At 36.9% G+C, this 21,069-nt stretch overlaps 1 protein-coding gene across 8 annotated transcripts in view; it reads right to left on the reverse strand.

The window, feature by feature from the left end:
- The window catches only part of LOC127418379 (probable E3 ubiquitin-protein ligase MID2), a 163,053-nt gene that overhangs the window by 57,337 nt on the left and 84,647 nt on the right, over positions 1–21,069 (reverse strand). Inside the window, exon 1 of one of the 8 annotated variants that reach the window (XM_051659022.1) lies at positions 14,372–14,494. The exons of the other annotated variants lie outside the window; for them this stretch is intronic. The gene's annotated coding sequence lies outside the window, so the exon portion shown is untranslated. Of the gene's footprint in view, positions 1–14,371; positions 14,495–21,069 lie in introns of those variants that run through there. 8 annotated transcript variants of the gene reach the window in all.

Below are 21,069 nucleotides of genomic sequence, written 5' to 3' on the forward strand. Positions count from 1 at the left end.
ATTTTAATTTTAAGCAATTTGGTTAATAACATCAAACAAACATTAATTTTTTAAAGGGATAGTTCACCCAGAAATTAAAATTCTGTCATCATTTACACCATCTCCTGGTAAACAACACAATCTAACACTTTCTTCCATGGAACACACACACAAAAATTTAGGAAGCATGTTAGCCTTAGTCACCATTCACTTTCATTGTATCTTTTTTCCCACACAAAAAGTGAATGGTGAAAGTGAATTTCCAACTGAAAAGGCTGTCAGTCCTTAACAACTCTTTTTGTTTTCAATTGAAGAAAGAATGTCATTTATGTTTGGAACAACACGAGGATGATAAAATGATGACAGAATTTCAATTTTTGGTTGATCTATCCCTTTCACACTAAAGCATTATTTCTGGCTCAATGGCGTGAGCGTGCTTAGGCTAATCGTTTTACAAAGAGAACATACATGTCAAAGCATGCTTAAGGATTTCCAGCAAGCTGTGTCGTCAAATAAATAACAGGGGGGTAGCTTTTAAATTCAGTTCTCTGTATAGACAGCAGTGCTGAGTTATTACCAAACATTCTGGGCTAGATGAGCAGTGCAGATGTGAGTAATCCACAAACACATTCACTCACACTCGGCTGAGCTTCAGCTAAGCAATCAATGTCATCAAGCAACACTTCATCTGCCCATCAAGTCATAACCGATATAATGCACCACTTCCTTTATGACTGTTTAAAAGAAAGCAAAAAGCCTTGAACTACCAACACTCTGCAAGTAATTTCCTGCACATTTATTTCTAACCAGACATTTTTGCTAAATCACTTCTGCTTTAATCGAGCAGATTAGATTGTTTCTGCTTTGATGAATATGAATGGGCACAAATCAGCATAATCTTCACTGAGCACGGGGACCTGTATCCAGCCCTCATTTTTTAATTGTACTTCATGCCATGTGGTGTGATAATGCATTACTTATTGAAGTGTATATTATAATATCTGTTTTCAAACAGGTTTCCTAAACATTTATACCTGCTATTGGTCAGTCAAACAGATAGTCCCAACCCAAACTCATGACATTGGTTGAGCCAGTGTTGTGTTGGTTGTGATGCTAAGACAAAGCACACTTTTCAGGAGTATCAACCTACGAATGGCTAACTAATAAATGTCTTTCACCAAAAACACTTAACAGACACACATAAACAAAGCAAAACCACTCATACGCAGAACAACACTGATCAACCAACATGAAACAAGAAAATCATGATTAAACTATATTATGAGATATTATTGCTGCATTGAAGATTCTCTGTTATTTTCTTACTATTTATTACACTTTCTCATTCTCATGTAAATCACATCTCTCCTGCCTGGATATGTGCGCAGCCATGTGGCTTCATATTGATCAAGCCAAACTGCCCTGTGGCTTTTAACTCTTCCCATCCCTGATGTTACATACAAATCAATGCGGGACTCTGAACTCACATGAAAGGCTATGATCGCATTGCCCTAGTCTATCACATTTCCCAGCACCTTCTGATCTACCAGTGACACTGTCCATCTCCATCCTATCATTGCCACATCAGAATTTAACTCCCATCCTTTTAAATGGCTATCGAGCATGTCAGAACCTTCAAGAAAGGCTGCTCTACTGAAGCAGCAAGTTATTGCCATTTCTGACCTGTAGCCCTGCTTAAGACTGCTGCTTAAACATATCTGACAGCTCCTATGAGGAGTCAAAAGCCCTTGAAGTCTACAGACATCCAGAGACCTTCTACAAAACCTTTAACTTGACAAGCACTTCTGACTGCCAGGTATGATGGGCAAGTGATTGAAGCCACAGTGGTCGACTTGGAAAGAGTCACTTTCACTGAAAAAAATAAATAAATGCAGATGTCATGGCGATAAGAGGCTGGGCCTTGTGATATAGTCACCTTGCTGACTGATAGGAGGTTCTGCAAGAACGGAAATTTCATGTAATTACTGTGTTGTATTGATTGTATCAGGCTGATGGACAAATGGATGGGTGGGAGAAGCAAGACTCACAAACAGCATGACCTCAGGTCAGTAATGGACCCATGGCAGATCACATGGGAAATTAGGGACAATCAATTTTTAAAATCAATGTATAAAGTGAGCTAGAAAAGGTTTTGCATGTAAACTGACCATCAAATGTAGCATTTATAAAAAAAAATAAAAATAAAAAAAAGAGCAAGAACACTTTAAAAAAAAAAAAAAAAAAAAAAAATTTTCATAAAAAAGATACTTGTTAGTTTTAAATAATAAAACATTAGATATACTGTTCAAAATAAAGATAAAGTTTTTGGACACTAACTGGATGTCAAACCCATTCAAAAAGTCCATTATGTTATTTTGATGAACTACACCTTCGGTTACTTTGCTAGGACACCTGTGTGAATATGAGGGGAACTGACATTTTTAAGCATGGCTTAAGTGTCCAATACCTTTTGGGGTCACTGTTTATGTCTAGTGCAAGTGTAACAGGCAGCAGAAGGATGTGATAGATTGGATAAGTTGTTCATGGAGAAGTAAACATTTTGCTCCTTTCAAAGAAAGACCCCACATCACATAATCTGATTATGATGAAAATGCTCCATATGGCGGCTGATCAGAGTCTGCCATTGCTCACGCACAGCCTCCCTCATGCACAAACACATGTGCACATGCACACACTCTCAGAGCCCGTCTGGTTTATTTGATCTGTTCTCGGGATGATTAAGGCATTATTTTCCCATTATTTTCCCTTTGATGTCGACTTGGAATAAAAAAAAAGACGGAAAGCACTCTCAATAAGAGATGACTCACATGGTAATGATTTAACAAAGCCACTTAATGCTCAATCGTAGATACCAGCCTATTTCCAGCCACTGTCTAACATGTTTACCTCTTCGGAAACCAATGCCTGGCTGCCTCGCATAAATGCCACTAAGGTAACATAATAGGATATGTAATTTTTTCTCGAATAATCTCACGCAAATGCAAATACTAAGCAAAGTTTGGTCGAAAAGAAGGCAGTTGCATTTGACTGTCCTGTCTTGGTGTCTCCTGGGACTCTACTTTTTCAGCGCTTGCTATGATAGTAGAAAAAATTAAAACCAACACTCATGCATCACTGAGACGTATGGCATTTCTGGAACAATGACAATTACCCTTGTATAAACAACAGAGACAATTCATTTTTAAAATGACTCAAAGGACTGTTCTTCCATTAATTATAAGTAAACACTGAGAATGAGACAATGATTACTTAACGCAAATTTAATAAGTAGGCAGTAACCAAAACTTTGTTGTTAATATTTGGTTGTATTAGGGTCGCTTCTTGGTTTGTACAGTGAGGAGGGAATGATTGCAAAACAAATGTATCACACACATCAAGACGCATGGACATGTCATATAAAGTAACAGTCATCTTTTGTCCTTGAAAGAGTAAAATATAGGAGAATGTTCATACAATACAATGCTGTATGACATTCACATCTGTGTGGATTCGAAATATAGGTGACTAGGAAATCCATCATATCACATTACACCAGTCAGTTTAGGTAATTTTTCATTCTAGCAATATGTTTTACCAATTGTCGACAAATGTGGATGTCTTAATGGTCATGTCGATATTAATATACTGTAAATACTAGAGAGCAGGGGGTTGAGATAATGCTAGTATACATGTTTCTGATGGTGGGGGCGTGGTTTAGCGCCGGCTTGTGAATGGAGAGTGAGATCAGGAGATGAGAATGGTAAGGATCATCACCTGGCAATGATTGTCTCTAACAGCTGTTTGTCATTGCAGTGAGAGTGGAGATGGGTTTTATGAGCGAGCCGGACACCAGTGAGGAGAGAGAGAGTTACCACACACACCCAGAGACTGTGCTGAACTGTTTCTGCTGAAAAGTGGATTTTGAGTGTTACCACTGAAAAGCATGATTTTGAGTTTAAAATAAACATACCATTTGAGTTGGATTCACCGTCTCCCGCTTCCCCTAATTGTGAACTTTGTTAAAGTGTGATATAGGCTAATGCAATTCAATTAAAGCAACTGAGACATACTTTTTTACACAACAGATACTCAAAATGAACTAAAAATATGTATAATATATTATATTTAAATTTTCTACATTGACTTATATAGTAGCACTTCTGTTAATTGGCCAAGCTGGCATGGTTAATGGCTGAAGCTGAAATGGTCAAATATCAGTCGATTTATCGGCATATTACTAATTTTATGACTACATAGATATTATTGCTTTGTATCTGTTGATTATCTTCAACAACAGGTAGAAAATGTAAGACATTGTAATCTTTAATAAACCTACCATAACACTGCTCCTCCTGATGGTGCAATATAGGCCATTCCAGCCAGTGTACTTTGACTGAAGACACCTCAGTGTACTAGTATCCCTGGTTGGTCTGCTAGTTTTATAATCTTTGTAAGTGGCTTACTGTGGTGCAGCCAGTGGGTCAGGGTGGGCCAGTGGGTCAGACTCCACCCTGCAGCCCAGACACTCTAATGGAGCCATTTATCTCCTGTCAACCTGCAGCTGGTTACCAGTTCCTCATTAACTCCTCTAACGCTTGAGTAGCCAGGCAGCTGGAGTCACGGATAGAAAGGAAGTCCAGACTGGACAAAGAGCCACTGGGGCTCTACCGTAGCCCCACACCTCATGGGCGACTGGAGAGACATCAATTAAGAATGAGTGAGTGGACTTCAGGGATTCCCTGAGCTCCGCTGTAGAGACAGGTGCCAGGGAAGCTATTCGCAGCTTATCACCTCTGAATTTGTTACGAGTGATCTGCCGACATGCTGAGTGATAGCTGATGTGAGTGGGAGGAGTGTTTGAGAAAGCTAAGCTCTTATTTGTTAGTGGTTCTTGCAAAGGTAAGCATCACTATAACTATTGCTCATCCTTAGGTTTAGGGATTTCAATGAATGCTTACCCTAGAGTATTAAACTTCAGTGCATTACTCAGATAACCTCAAATAATGGGTTTGTTTAGCAAAAGTATGATATTACAGGTTAAACAATGCCTTAGAAACCATCTGGAACACCGAGCAACTGCATAGAAACACACTCAAAATTATGCTACTGATACTCCTAAAAAACACCTAGTAAACGAGTGACCTGCCGACATGCTGAGTGACGGATGATGTGAGCAGGAGGAGTGAATAAGAAAGCGAAGTTCCCCAAGAGTGGCAAATCCTCCACCATACACTCATAAAAACAAAAGATCCTCAATAGTTCTTTGCAGCACCTTCTGTTCAGAAAAGTACTCTCTTTTTACCAAAAACATTTCTATATCATTTTTGGAGATTAAGAAAGGTTTTTAATGTTACTTTATGGGTTCTTTAGATCAGCTATTCCCAAACGGGGGTACGTAGGCAGATTCCAGAGGGTACATGAAAAGAACTGGATTTTGACCTAACAAAATGTATGGCTTAAAATGAATATCAATATTAATGTTTTACTCTATACGAAGTTAGGCACCGAGATCTTTTCACTGCCTGTTGAGAGTAAAAGTTTGGTCTGTGTAGGCTAATGTGTGTCCAAAGATGAGATCCACGCAATCAGTTTGTCATAGAATAATGTCTCTTTTAATATGCTTTCTGTTCTTTTCAGTCAGTTGTTGATCAAAAAAAAAAAAAAAAAAAGAAAATTTATTCTAATCACACATATCAAAGAAGCGCCAAAAAAAGAAAAAGAAGTGCGCATCCTCTCTCGTTAATTTGCACTCACTGGCTGAACAGCCGGTAGTCATAAAAAGACAGTACCAATTTAGCACTTTTTCTACATGTCATGTAAATAAGTAAATAGTACAAATAATGCACGTAAACAATAAACATGCAATAAAAAATGTGTGTGCAATATAATATATGCAATTTCAAGACATCATATTTATTGATGGAACATATTTGTACATTTTTCAAAGGCTAAAATGTGACCAAAATTATGATAAACTAATGATAAAATAATATTGGTAAATTTTTTATTTTGTATAGTATCAGGTTATAAGTTCCCTGTATAATTAACAGCATTAGCTGAAAGAGAATTTTATTCATATGTAAGCAAAATAGACAATAAACTGAGATAGTGTTGTCAAAAGTACCAGTACTACCAAGTCGATACTAAAATAAAAAAGATGTAACAATACCAGTGTTTCTGCAGTCTGCAGTATGTAGTAACGAGCACCAACTCTATCCGGTACCAGCGCAAAATATGACTGACACGACTGCTTTAAAATGCTCATTTTGAGCACATGCTCTGTTACTCACACTGAGATAGACAATTTATCAAAGTAAAATCATGACATGTCCTAGTGTGATTTATTAAACCGCTGAAGGCTGCAATCTTAGTGTGGAAGAGATGCGTACTTTAAATGAATATATAAATCCGACTGCTCAAACACTGAAAACTCCACAGATGACAGAGCAGAGCACTAATCTACTGTGAACCATGCAGCACATGTAAACTACACAATTTTATTATTAAATCACAGCATTTGCACTTTAATCTCTCAACTCAACTTTATTTATAAAGCAGGGGTTTTCAAATTGGGTGAAAGTGAGCCTCCCCCTAGAGAATTTGAAGACAGCCGTGCCCCCCCCCCCCCAACACCTCCACAACCACTAATTAGGCTATTATTATTGGTACTACTAGGCTACTACTATTAGTAGTAGTAGTAATACTATTATTAGTATTGCTTCTAGGCTATGTTCCACTCAAAATGAGTTTCGTCAATATAATTATTTTTTTTTTATTAAGATAAACTTTTTTATTAAGCTATCAACATTCCATTTTAAATTCAGTTTCATTTTGAAATAGGTTATATTTTTTCAAAACATTTCAAACACGTTTGTCTTTCTTTTTAAAACATATTGTGAACACATACTTTGCAACACATTTTTACCACATTCAAGCAATTGGGAAACTGTTAAAATTAGCCTTCTGAACAGAATCCTCCACAGTCAAAAAACTAAACGAATTATTCTCAACAGCCCAATAACCAAAGAGCCAACAAAATCAGACATAGAACGAAATCAGCACGATGGACAGCTCTATTTTCTGATCACTGAACAGATAACCCTCGACGGTCAAATAACTAAACTGGAAACATGTTCATTAACAGCCACAGGCTACTAACGTTATCTCAATTGAATAAGAGCTATTTTGGAGATTTTAGGCTACTTAAGCCAATTCAACTTTGAAAACATCAACATCAAACATCAAACAACATCAGCAAGATGGACAGCGCTGTTTTGTCACAATATCAAATGCGTAAAAATCACTTCCATATAGGCCTACGTTAAGAAAAAAAAAAATTAAGAAAAAATCTGATTTTGCCTCTTCATTTTCATCGCCCCTACATCAGTGGGAACAATGAGTCCGACTTTTTGATGCGCACAGGTGATCGATGCGGGGCTGCACGGTAGAAAGGAATAAACATAAATCGTCCTCTACCTGCAGCCTTGATTGGTATTTGCTTTTAAGCAGGGTCAAAGCGGAAAACCTGCACTCACATAAGTAAGTGAAGGTGAACGGAATCTGCCTCCTCTCCTGTAGACTTTTTTATTGTAGACACTACAAAGCGATCCATTTTGCAACACGCATATGCATAACATGCACTTTAACACGCAAGCTAGCAGGACAGATGTGTACAGACGTGAACCGTTATGTTTTTTTCTCATGCTCTCTGGCGCCCCCCAGGGGAGACGTGCCTCACCAATTGAAAACCTCTGTTATAAAGCATTTAAAACAACAGAGTTGACCAAAGTGCTTCACAGTAATACAATTTAAAACGTAACATTTAAAAATTAGCATATACAAACACCAGTAATATAAAACACAAAATACAAACACTCCAAAACTGTGTCCTACATTTCATTTGTCAGACTCAAAGGTCAGTGTAAAGAGATGAGATTTCAGACATGACTTAAAAGTCTCCATGTCGCAAACTGTTTATCCGGAAAGTGAAGCTTCTGGCAAAAAATACACGTCATAATAAAAGCACATTTCAAAATATAAGCTAGAGCCCTACAATTGAAGAAATTGTGAAAGAAATATATTACAACTGTATAATTAAATGTAATATTCACTGTAATGATAATAATAATAAATAATAATAATAATAACTAAGCAATATATCACAAGCAAGACTGCTGTCGAATAAAAGCGTGGCAAAAAAATGCAATGACATGTTAAAAAGTTTTATTTTCACTTATTAAAATTTTTAAGAATGAAATGATTAGACACCATTTTGATGATGAAATTAAATTAAATTCTAAAACATGGGGTTCTGGAAAATAATAATAATAATAATAATAATAATAACAAAAAGTAATGTATGAAATGTAACTTTTTAAATAGGCTAAACAGGTGTGTTCAATAGCACATTGTCATATTAGCACATTTATGCTGTGGTACCGAAATTGGTATCGAGAACCGTAGAATTTCACTGGTATCAGTACCGACTACTGAAAGCAATCATCAGGGACACCTAGCAACTGCATAGAAACACGTTCAAAATTATGCAAGTAATACACCTAAAAACCACCTAGTAATGCCATAGCAACCACTTAGAACACCTTTGCAACCACATGGCAATGCCCTGCAACCACCCATAACACCCTAGCATCGTGGTTAGGGATGGGCATTATCAAGTAGTTTTTTAGATGAGTACTCTAATCCACAAAAAAAAAAAAAAAAGGTTTTGCACAGGTAAGCAATAAGCATCACTCACATTTTCTGAAAAAAATTTAAAAATCGAGTTGAAACCATTTTTTTTTAAATCATGAACATACAAATTGCACAGTGTATTGTGCATTAAAACAAAACAGTGAATCACAGCAGTAAAGTTATCGAAGAAAGATCTATTTAACAGTTTCACAGGGCACCTGCAATTTCATAAACATAAAAGCGCAATAATTCCTAAATTACAAAGCATCAAACCAACTTTTTATTATGCATCACGGCAACACTTATTTTACCCTCTGTAAGACTACACTTCTACTACGTAGCTGTAGGATGCATTTATGAAAAGGCCAATCCCAGGAGAGGGTAGTGGAGTGAATAAAAGCAAGCAGGTGTGTTTCAAGTGAATTATCTGGCACAGAATCCCCGGCTCTTCACCACTGCTGCCTGTGAACATTCACGATTACCTTATTCACCTTTAACGCTTTTGAGTAGGGAAAAATTAAATCATACAAATCAGTTCAAATAAATTAACCCTGATGAGTATTTAGAACTTTCTCTTTCTTCTGAATTCATGAAACTGACACTTTTCAAGTAACCTGAATTGCTTTACTGTTTTGAGTTTAATAAACTTGTCTCTTTGAATTTACAGGAACTTACATTTAACTGAAACTGGGCTGGAATTTCCCAGTATGCATTGCATGGCACTCGAAACGGAGAGTAAATGTTAAAATTAAGTGTTATATAAAGTGTTTTGCTGTGTTATTTAGAAGCGTTTCTGTTATGTTGGAGTTTTAGGGGTTACCATTAGTGTGAATAGCAGAGCTTTAGCTTAGGGTATAAGTTAACTATGTAGATACTGCTTTACTATTTGAGCAATTGCTATGTTAATCAAAGCATGTTGCTACCAATTAGCATGCATTCAGTATGCTAGCACTCCGTGTACTAGCTACTTGAAGTATTTAAGTTGAGATATATGGAACTTAAGCCAAAGAGTTAAATTTCAAGTTAAATGACATAAAAATGTGTAAGGTAACTTACACAATATTGCAAGTTAATAGTAACTAACATGTATGTGTAGTACACAAATGTAAAAACTTGGGAGTTTATTAACTTAAAAAATTTGATGTAACTGATTGCCTAAAATATTTTTGTTCTGCTAACTTATTAGGGTTTTCAGTGTGCTAAATCGCACCACTGTACAAATACACCACGTGTCAAAGAGCCCAAACTGTGTAACAATCTCTTCACCAACATCTATTGCTTTGAGACTAGAGCCATTGTGTGGTTCTGCAGTCGATGCAGTGAACATAGTATGTCTTCTGAAAAATAAACCCGTCTCCTATGTGACATTAGCCTTAACAAAAGACATGAGTGAGCTGAAGGAGTTAGTATGCAGGGAGCATTCCTCAAATTTCTGATGAGAACAAAAGGTTACAGATGTTAATTACAAATTAAATGATTATTTCACCAGTGACTTCATGTAGAACTCATAACATTTTACTAATTAAATAAGTGTTCTGAAGTACATGCTTGTGCTAGAATTAGACCCAACAGGTGTAAGCACCTTTATCAGGTTGAAGTATGTCTTAAGCAGGCAGTTTATTTAATCTCCCAAGAGACAGCGCAATAAGTGAATGTGTAAAGCCAGTTTTTAGATACAGCACAGTGAGATTTCAGTGGTGAGTGGTTAGCCTGACTTTAACTCAACCAAACAATGCAGTCACACAGGGAGCATCAACACAAGGCTGCCTAGATCCCATCATTCGATCCTAAAAGTAAGTGGCCAGTCTCCCAAACCATAAGTGCTACTTTATTTCTTTTCAATGTCAAAGAAAGATTAATGGATAACTGCAGAGGATGTGTTTTATACACAAAAACTGTGCACCAATATCACAGATGGCCATTTAGGTGATGCGTACAGTAGGTGATGCTTATATGATCTATAAGTGCTGTATGTCTGGAACTAACGACTAGGGCTGGGTATTAATACAGATTTCCTGATTCAATTCGGATTCACAAGCTCTCGATTCGATTCTGATTTTGATTTGATTCAATATCAGTTCATATAGGTATATTTCAACAATCATGCCACAGTCCAAATCACTGAGATCAATTTTTTTCCCCATTCTGATGGTTGATGTGAACATTAATTGAAGCTCATGACCTGCTTCTGCATGATTTTATTCACTGCACTGCAGCCACACGATTGACTGATTAAATAATTGCATGGATGATTGTTGGTGCCAAATGGGCTGGTTTGAGTATGTCTGTAACTGCTGATCTCCTGGGATTTTCACAAACAACAGTCTCTAGAATTTACTCCGAATGGTGCCAAAAACAAAAAACATCCAGTGAGCGGCAGTTCTGTGGACAGAAATACCTTGTTGATGAGAGAGGTCAACAGAGAATGGCCGGACTGGTTCGGACTGACAAAGTCTACGGTAACTCAGATAACCACTCTGTACAAATGTGGTAAGAAGAATATCATCTCAGAATGCTATTCTGAGATGCGGGTTGGCGCTGTCCTGGCGGCACGAGGGGGACCAACACAATATTAGGCAAGTGGTTTTAATGTTGTGGCTGATCGGTGTATGTACATGTATATACTTTTAGCCGCATAGCGTGGAATTTGGTTGCAAAATACGAGTGATTTCCTTGCATTGTAGTGGAGGGTTGTGGACAGAGTAAAAGATCCATCTTGGGATTTAAAAAACGATATCAAGATCGTTCAAATGAAGATTATGATGCATCGTAAAATCTATATTTTTACCCACCCCACTAACAATGGAAAACACCAAAGAACAAACTGCATATTGTTTCAACCATGACTAACAATCCCCAAAGGTGTGCTTTGTTGTATTTTCACTAGGCATAACATGTTGCATATCAATTGTGTCATATAAAAAGTAACCTACAGTTTTCCATACCCAGGGTCCAGCTTCCACTTTACACTGCAGCTACTGGCCTCTGTCAGTTTTCTCCACATCCTCTCTTGAATGCTGGGCTTAATCAAACATTCAATTCTATTCATAGAATGTAAACAGTACTGTGGTGGTTGAGTGTCGTGAGGGATCAGAGCAGTGGGCGCTGACTAGATGCTCTGGCATCTGCACAAATACGGATGGGTAACCTTCATGTCCGAAGATCGCAGATCCAGGTCAGAGCCCATCTGCTGCCCTACCACACAAGAATAACAGGGTTGTGAAATGATGGAAAATGCCTCTTTTGTCCCAGATATGGAAGTGGCAGGGTTTCCACCAGCGGAGATGTTCCAACAAACTTTTGTGCTGCTGCAACACTAAGCTGGGATGTTGTGGTGTAGTTGTTAATGAGGTAGGCTGATAACCAAAAGGTTCTTTATTCAAACCCTGCAAGGGCCGATCCATGAGCTCCAGGTTGCAGGAAAGCGATAAAATGCTAAATATCTACTTGCAACATACTAAAACAAATACTGTACAATACATAACATGTGTATCTACACATGGTAACAGAAATGTAAATCTGTTTCACAACATTCAGCAGCCACAATTAAGATTTGAATAAGAAAAAAAAAAAGAAAAAAGTGTAAAATATTTTGATTATTACTTTATTATTAAATAGTAAAACAAAGGGCTTGCAATGGAGAGTCTAATTTGACTACTTTTGATCCTTTTTGAGAGTATACATACATTGGGGCCCACACTGAATATCTGGGATTCAAAACCTGGGAATAAACATTATGACGTCAAATTAATACGAAAAACTTAAGATCCTGCAATATTTCTAGGTCACTAATCAAATAAGCTTCTATGCAAAAGGTCAGATTTCTTTGTATCCACTGAAGCACACAAGATGCTCTTTGAGACGTTCTCAAATCATACAGGGATTACATTAATCAACAGGTTTTGCACAAACTTGATAAGTACACGCCAGCTCGAGTGTGTGCTGACACTAAAGTACAAGAGAGACATACAAAACACTAAGAAATTCTGAGAAATTAATGTCATTTTTTCAGCTAAACTTTTCACTGAAATTGTTATGCTGAATGTAATTTGTAATAAAAAAAGAAAAGAAAAAAAAGAAATATATAAGCATTTTTACTAGTGGTCTCAGACTTTTGGTCCCCATTGTATATAATATGATATTAATATATAATATTAAGTCTGATTTTGAGGATTCATTTTGCCAACCATAAATGTGGTACTGAAAAACTGATATCTTCTTTGATATCTTATGACTTATTTCCCTTCAAAAGTCTTCACAACTCCAGCACAGAACTGGGATCAAAGATAGTCTATGTTGGTGAAATTTATTATTTACCACTCTCTATCTCACTGCTACCACAAAGCACTTCCGTTATTGACAGTGTTGGGGAGTAACGAAATACATATAACGGGAATACGTATTTAAAATACAAAATATAAGTAACTGTATTCCACTACAGTAACAATTTAAATAATTGGTAATTAGAATACAGTTACATTCAAAAAGTATTTTGATTACTGAAGAGATTATTTTGCATTTTATTGTCAATTGTTTCATTTAATATTTAGTCCTTTCAGATGGAAAACATTTATACATATAAATGATGTGATCCAAAGAGCATTTGAACAGCGGTGAAACACTTTCTTATGATGTGTTACATTCATACGAGCAGACAGAGAAGTAAGTTTGAAGTAAGTATGGAGCAGAAGTAGAAACAGAAATAAACCCTGTGTAAATTGTCAGCTTTACGCTAAGCTAAAATGCTATTTCTAGCCATTTTACATGCACAAGTTACCAGGCACTGTAACGCTTTTCCCTGGAGATAAATGGTTTAGTCCGACAAATCAAGGTGCCAAACAGCAAAAGTCTGTATTCCACACATTTAATGGCAGATACACAGGCTGCACGCTCTTCTTATACATGAGAAAATTAACAAACCATTAGCATCACAAAACATAAAATTATAATAAAGGTCAGGGAGAGCAGATCTGACACAGACTGAGTAGTAACTCTCTAATTACATAGCACACGCATATGCAAATTAGATGGTCAGCGTTTAAAGGTACCCTGCATACTAATAAAATGCATGTAAATACATTGTCTTTATCGTTACAGAACAATCATATTTTTTTTATCAAGAAAATCCATGTTGGATCATAATGTATTTTTTTTCTAGTAAGACCTATGATATAAGGGCAAAAAAAAATCATATTCTTGATAATAAATGTTGTATTATTTTCCTGTACAAATATCTAAAAATCCTTAAAACAAGATCAATTTGATTTATCTTGCTTTAGAAACAACACTGCATAAGATATTTACGTTTTTCAGAGAATGTATTTTTAACGTGTATTTTGTCTTACTGTACTGGCAGAGTTTTTATAGTCAAAACAAGTGAAAAAATCTACCAGTGCTGAAGAAGTAATCCAAAGTATTTAGAATATGTTACTGACATTGAGTAATCTAATGGAATATGTTACAAATTACATTTTACAGCATGTATTCTGTAATCTGTAGTGGAATACATTTCAAAAGTAACCCTCCCTACCCTGATTATTGATGTGCATTTGCTCTGGTGAGAACAAAATGGGATATAAAATGCAGCACAAAATCACATGAAATATTAAGCCCAAATTATAGGGAAGCAGGCTAAACAAAAAGAGCTGCTAAGGAGTTGGTTACACTCTTTGGCTTGGTGTTCCTTACACGGACTACTGACCTCACGTCCTCACCTCCAGGCACCTTCAGAGAAGAGACGGGGGTGAGAACTGGAACAGTGCTGATGGCGCTTTGCTTATTCCCAATATGTCCTAGACAATGTTAAAGAGAGTCCTCACAGGACAGCACAGAAAAACAGAGGTATGAGAACAAATTGTCCCATTGGAGCCAACAAAAGTGTATCAGACGCTTTCGGACTGTGGTTTAGCATCATAGGCGAAAGCATCAAAGTAAAAAATATAGTCTTTGATTTCATCATTTTAAAATCAGGAAATGACTTGCCAACATAAATGGCAGGTTTCTCTGATATTTCTGGCTTGTGATATCATATCACTTTCATTTCTGTCACTATCCTTTAACACTTTCTCTTTGTCATGTAATTGGTGAACAGGATGAACTGAATCTACAAACATTACTGAGGTCTGGTTCAGCATTGTGGTGCAGATCCCTGATGACAAGCATGAAGAGTTTAATCAATAGGAGTGTAAACATGCAAAGGCTGCAGCAAATCCTTTTGTTATGCCCCACTGTAAACAAACTTGCACTTGCAAAATTCATTTTCAATCTGGTTTCATTTCCAGTTTGCTAACACAGAGAGCAGAATGTGTTGACACAAAACGTGCGAGGAACTGACGACCGAACTAATGGCGCACCTTTACGCTAAAATTCCTATAAATATGCAAATTTTCTGCAGGCTGAATAAAAAGAGGTCTGTGCCACACATAAATGACAATCTGATGGGTTCCTAATTTAGGTCTCAAATGTGATATTTGGCATTTCCCTCTGATAATAATGAACACACAAATCTGGTATGGTGTCTTGGGTCTCTCTGCTCCATCCAAATCATTTTTGATATTCAAAACTGGTGTCTCCACAAGCTATCATGACAAAAGCCTACTTAGTATTAGGGTACCAATTCATATGCAGCTTAAATTCCCAATGTATGAGGCTCCTTTCACTACCACTGACCTGTACATGTTGCTTTGGCCTGGACCTAAGAAAACAGTTTCTTTTTGTTCTCACTAACAAAAAAGGTACCAAAACTATCATACTATCACATTTTTCATGATATGCTTTGAAGTACCTTGGAGTACCATATAAATACCATGGTATATGAAAATTGTAATCATTCATGACCATGGTATATATATCAATGTACAATGGTAATACCACCTCATACCATCATTATACTATCGTACTGCAAAAGTATTTTCTAAGGGGTTTGATATGTATTTCATTGCAAATCAAGCCATACCTGCCAGATCTTACCATACCTTACCATTCCATACCATCCCATACCAAACCATACCAAAATTACTTGCTTTGTTCAAAGTAACTTCACATGATTTAGTGTACAGTTTAATGTCTTTAAAACATTTCTGTCCAACTCAACTGTGTTTTATTTGCATATACAGTACTGTGAAAAATTCTGCATAGTGAGGATGTCTTCAAAAATAATGCCATAAATAGTTTTCATTTATCAGTTAACCTCATACAAACATAAAAATATTTGGCCACCTTTGCCTTTAAAACAGCCCCAATTCTCCTAGGTACACATGGACACAGTTTTTCTTGGTTGTTGGCAGATAGGATGTTCCAAGCTTCTTGGAGAATTCACCACAGTTCTTCTATCTATTTCGGCTGTCTCAATTGCTTCTGTCTCTTCATGTAATCCCAGACTGACTCGATGTTCAGTGGGGGGGCTCTGTGGGGGCAATTCCATCTCTTGCAGAGCGTCCTGTTCTTTTATTCTAATATTTTCTATTTGCAAAAGTAATGTTTGGGAGTCTAAAATGAATTTTTCCTATTGACACACTAAAGCTGAAGATATAAATAACCATCTTAAGACAAATGTTTTTGTGAAACATCTTAAGTACCTAAAACTTTTGCACAGTACTGTATAAAATTCAGAATGTGCTCATTATAAATGGGCAATAAATAATGTTTGGCATGTATAATAGCTGAGGGGTTTCTGACCCATTAACTTTTCACCAGACATACAGATTTTGTCAGCAGTATGAAATGTGGGAATGTATGTATGAAAGTGCAGTTTTTGACTCAGTATCGCATGACCAATCAAACGAACTGATTAGCTGCTGATGGCCTCTCTCTTGGTTTCCTAGGAACAAGCCTGAATACTTATGTAACCTTTCAAAACCCTTCCACCATTTCCACAAGGTCTTAAAGTAAAATTATGTCTGAAATACCCTGCTGGCTTTAATTATTCAGAAAATAATAATAGATGGAAGTTACTTTTCAAAACATGGTCAATGAACTCTAGCTTTCAAATCCTCATAAACAATTGTAATGGAAATTTACATTTAATACCTTTTCTTTCCGCAAGTCCATAATGGATAATCCACTGAGGCATTTGTTCACAGTGCGGCTGAACTGTTCAAAAGAATCTGTCTTTAAACTCTGGATCAATGCCAAGAAAGATGGGCAAAAAAAAAAAAAAAAAAAAAGAGCAGAGCATTTTTAAACAAGAAATATCACTAATGAAACAGATTTCATCCCCAGATTTTCAATCTGTGTCTCTCTCCAGCTCATCATTAAAGCAATAGTTCAACCAAAATCATAATTTACTCATGTCATTCCAAACCTGTATGACTTTTAATTTTATGTGAAACAAAGGGAAAAGTTTAGCAGAATTCATATGATAGATTTGTGTGAGGAACAGGCCCGAAATATCTTCTTTTACAGACTGAAATCTTTTTTTTTTTTTTTTGGCCAAAAAGCTTCCCATTTGCTGTAGCTCTCAATTCTCATTTGTGTCAACTGGTCAATGATGCTCAACAGCATTAGTTGTTGTGTGTGTGGTAACTGATTGTGTCACATCACAACTGAATATGCTGAAGCGTGAATGAGATATGAGAGCTTTGGCAGTGGGTACGATTATAAGTGAATAATGACTTAAAGCCTATTTCAGTCTTTACCTCACACAAAGCTTTCATATGGCTTGGAATATAGTGCACATGATATGGATATGCTATTTTTGGAGCTTGACAGCATCTTTTTCATTCATTTTCGTAAGAAAGATAGCCATTTGGGTTTAACAACATCAAGGTGAGTAAGTCTGCTGGTAAAACGAAAATGGGTAAGAATAGCTTGATTCAATATATACAAAAGGTTCTGTGTTCTGGTTCTTGCACTAATACTTTGCATATTTTAGCACCTCTAGGAGCTGTGTATTACAATGTGTGTGGAGACGACCGCTGGAAACTCGCAAAGGGTGCTGCGTGATCGATGAACGATTGAGGACCTCACATAACCAAAGCAATCACTCAGGTCAGTGTCCAAACACATTCTTCCATTGAAGTGCCCACATGAACACTCTACACACAAGTGCTGCTCCTTATTAATAAATAAACAACTGTTTGTGAGGTGTTAGAAGGTTGCTAACCCATGCAGAAGCAGGGCAGACAAAGAGATAGAGAAGAAAAGAGTGCAATGGAAGTGCAAGACAGAAGTGGAAGAGATGCTGGCATGTTTCCAAAAACAACCAGAGATGTGGAACACCCCCCTTTGCATGGCTGAAGAAAGTGAGGAGGTTCTTTTTATAATCATCTGTAATGCTTGGTATTTCCTTTGGGGACGGGGGTAGGGAAAAGGCATTGTTTATCTTGGCAGACTTTGATTGCTTTGCTGATTCTTTTTGTTGAAATGTCAAAGTCTTGCTGTTCCGTTTATGCCTTTCCATTTGTGCTGAGGTGAGCAAGCCATTACTTCCTCCCACCCCATTACAAAAGTCATGCAGTTTGTATTTTTGGTGCAAACTGCTTTCATAGACTCATGGCTTTACCATGTACAGTAGCACAAAACCATTTTACTCTGTGTTCATTCAACACACTGCAGGGTATCAGTATACAGATGGAAAATATGCCTGCAGGGGAGATCAAATGCCAGCATAAGCTCACTTCTATGAGTCTGTTCAGTGTTAGGCAGGAAGATCAGCTTCCTCTGGTTTTTGCTACTGTGATAAAAAGCTGCTCTTTTATTAAAGGATGGTCAGTCCTGTGTCCAGCTCAATATAATTGTTAAAACTTAACACTTAATATACTGTATATGTTAAAATCTGAATATGAAAACTCTGTTATCTACTCACCCACGTCAACTGAAATTTTTTCATTCAAGCACAAAAAGGAGATGTTTAATAGAATTCTTTTGCTGTCTTTTCCATACAATGGCAGTGGTTGGGAACCAGAGGCTGTCAAGCTCCAACAAAGACAAAAATGCATAATAAAAGTAGGCCATTAAACTTGCGTTCTATATTCCAAGACTTCAGAAGCTATATGATAGATTTAGGTCAGAAACAGACTTAATGTATATCGTTATTCACTGAAAATCATGCCTCGATAGGTAGTTCTCAAATCTTAAGTGATATAGAATATTTTTATGGTATTTTTTATTGATTTTTGTTTTTATTTTATTTTTTCTCACTTTAAAGCTTGAAAGCAATGGTCACCATCCACTTTAGTTGCAAGAAAAGAGTGTTGAACTATCCGTTTAAAAGTGCATAACATGGAAAACGGGATTTCCAACTTGCTATTTTGACATAAAAAAATGTAAAATACTAAGTAGACATATTTGAACTTTCCCATTGCCAGGCCCCCTCCCCAGTCCACCAAAACCATTTAAATTAAACTGCTAAAAAAGTCATATCCATGAGCATATTAACATGTGACTGCCAACATTTACATATCAACTCAATTTAGAATATGGCAAATTGAGCCATCCTAAAAAAAATAAATAAAAAAAAATGACATTACAAAAGTTAGCCAATGAAAACAGAGCTCATTTACACATATATTAAAGGTACAGCAGCAAAAACCATAGTCTGTTTAGATTCAGAGAGAGTTGAACATTTTCATGTGAAATTAACTACAACAGTTCATGATGCAAACCTTGACTTACATTATAACTGACGGAATTCAGAGAAAAGCAATAAAAGTGTTGAATCCATTCAGACAAAACTTACTGTCTAAGCAGTGATTCAACAATACAGATTTTCCACTTAATGCACACAGATTTCAGCAAAATTCATCTTGGTTTCTGTTTGTTTGTTTGTTTATCTAGACTGAATGAGACAAAAAGCCATCAAACAGCAAAAATGTGCTTCAACACAATGAGCTATAGATAGCATTCCACGACCAGAAACACAAACACTTAGCTCGTTTGTAATCCAAATTCATGGATTATGCATCGCATAAATTGCAGAAAGCTTTTTAGCCGAGCACTCTAATCCAACTCTGCCTAAAATTGGGATGTTACTGAGCTGACGGTGTGAGTAGGAGTCCCTGCTCTCTGCTCGCATGATGGCAAAGCGAGTGTCTGTCTTGCATCATGAGTCCTGGTGAGCTTGCTCTTCATCCCTTCTCTTCCTCCTACTAGTTCTCTGTGCCTGCATTCTTAACCAAGAGCCTTATATACAGTATGTGGAGCTCAGCTTTAATGGGCAGAGCTCAGATCTTAGATCACTCTGTCGAGGGTTTTAAGGTAAGCTCGCGTGGGTTACGCATGCACATGAATTTATCTTAAGACAATGTGCTGTTGGTCATATTTGGTCATACTGAGTCAAGAGATGTGTACTCTGAAAAATATGGATCAACCAATGACAGACAGGGGGAGTGTTAAAAAACACTCATTATTTTTCCATTTGGTGTTGCTAGAGGCAGAAAAATTACACAATTACCTTGGAATGCATTGCAAATGCCTTTTCATTTTGTTGTTATGGCTGAATAGTGTAACGCCTCTTTCAGGTAATTAAAAAATTATACATTATCCAACAGGAAAAAATGCAATACTGTATGTGTCCTTGACATATTTATTCGTAGTTTCATGTAAATGTAATGTAGCAGAGTGTGTTAATATGACAACTAGAGTTGAAGAGTGTGTTGTATGTGTCTGTAATCACGTTGAGACGAGTCGCATCCCACCCTGCCTGTGCTTTACCAGCCCCTGAGGACAAGACTCTACGGTGAGGGTGGATGACAACACTGGTGAGTCAGTGTGCAAGGTGAGATCACAGGATGCACGCAGACACCCATATACATCCACACACCGCAGCTGGCTTTTAACAACCACAGCGGGAGCTCCCTCGGTTGCTGCTGGAAACTCCTGACCTCTCGCCTGCTTCCAGAGCCAATTACTCCAGTATGCTCAGCTTTGCCTATACCAGCCCAGAGACAGAGCTGGATACACTGTATCTCTAGGTGGATATCAAACAACATAGTGCATCTCAGATGGTTGACTGACAACTTAATCATTTATGGTGACAAAGCATCAATTCCTTGACGTGATCAAATTTCTTGCTTTTTGCGTACCTTTTAAATCCTATGGGACAACATGAAGGAGGACAAGCCTCATAAGGAATTACAGTGCTTGCAAGTATGCACTGTATTGATATTCTGGTTAACATTTTTTTTTTCTAAACCCCTAACCATAAAACTTTGGCAATTAATTTAGCCCGAACCGCTTCACGTGCAGACTCTATTCAAACATAAAAAGCCTAAAACCAAAGCCTAAAACCTAAACTTTCCTAAAACTTTAACACTATACTTTTGATGTCTTGCCAGCACTTTCCTTTAGGAAATGCAATTTTAATTATAAAAGCTTTCCGGATTGTCAATAACCTTCTCAGAGCATTTAAAATCCCATGATTTGAAGTGTACTAGTGGTTTGGGTCTCTATGGAGACCTC

Source organism: Myxocyprinus asiaticus, chromosome 27 (assembly GCF_019703515.2).
Source record: "Myxocyprinus asiaticus isolate MX2 ecotype Aquarium Trade chromosome 27, UBuf_Myxa_2, whole genome shotgun sequence".
In the NCBI taxonomy this organism is placed as follows: domain Eukaryota; kingdom Metazoa; phylum Chordata; class Actinopteri; order Cypriniformes; family Catostomidae; genus Myxocyprinus; species Myxocyprinus asiaticus.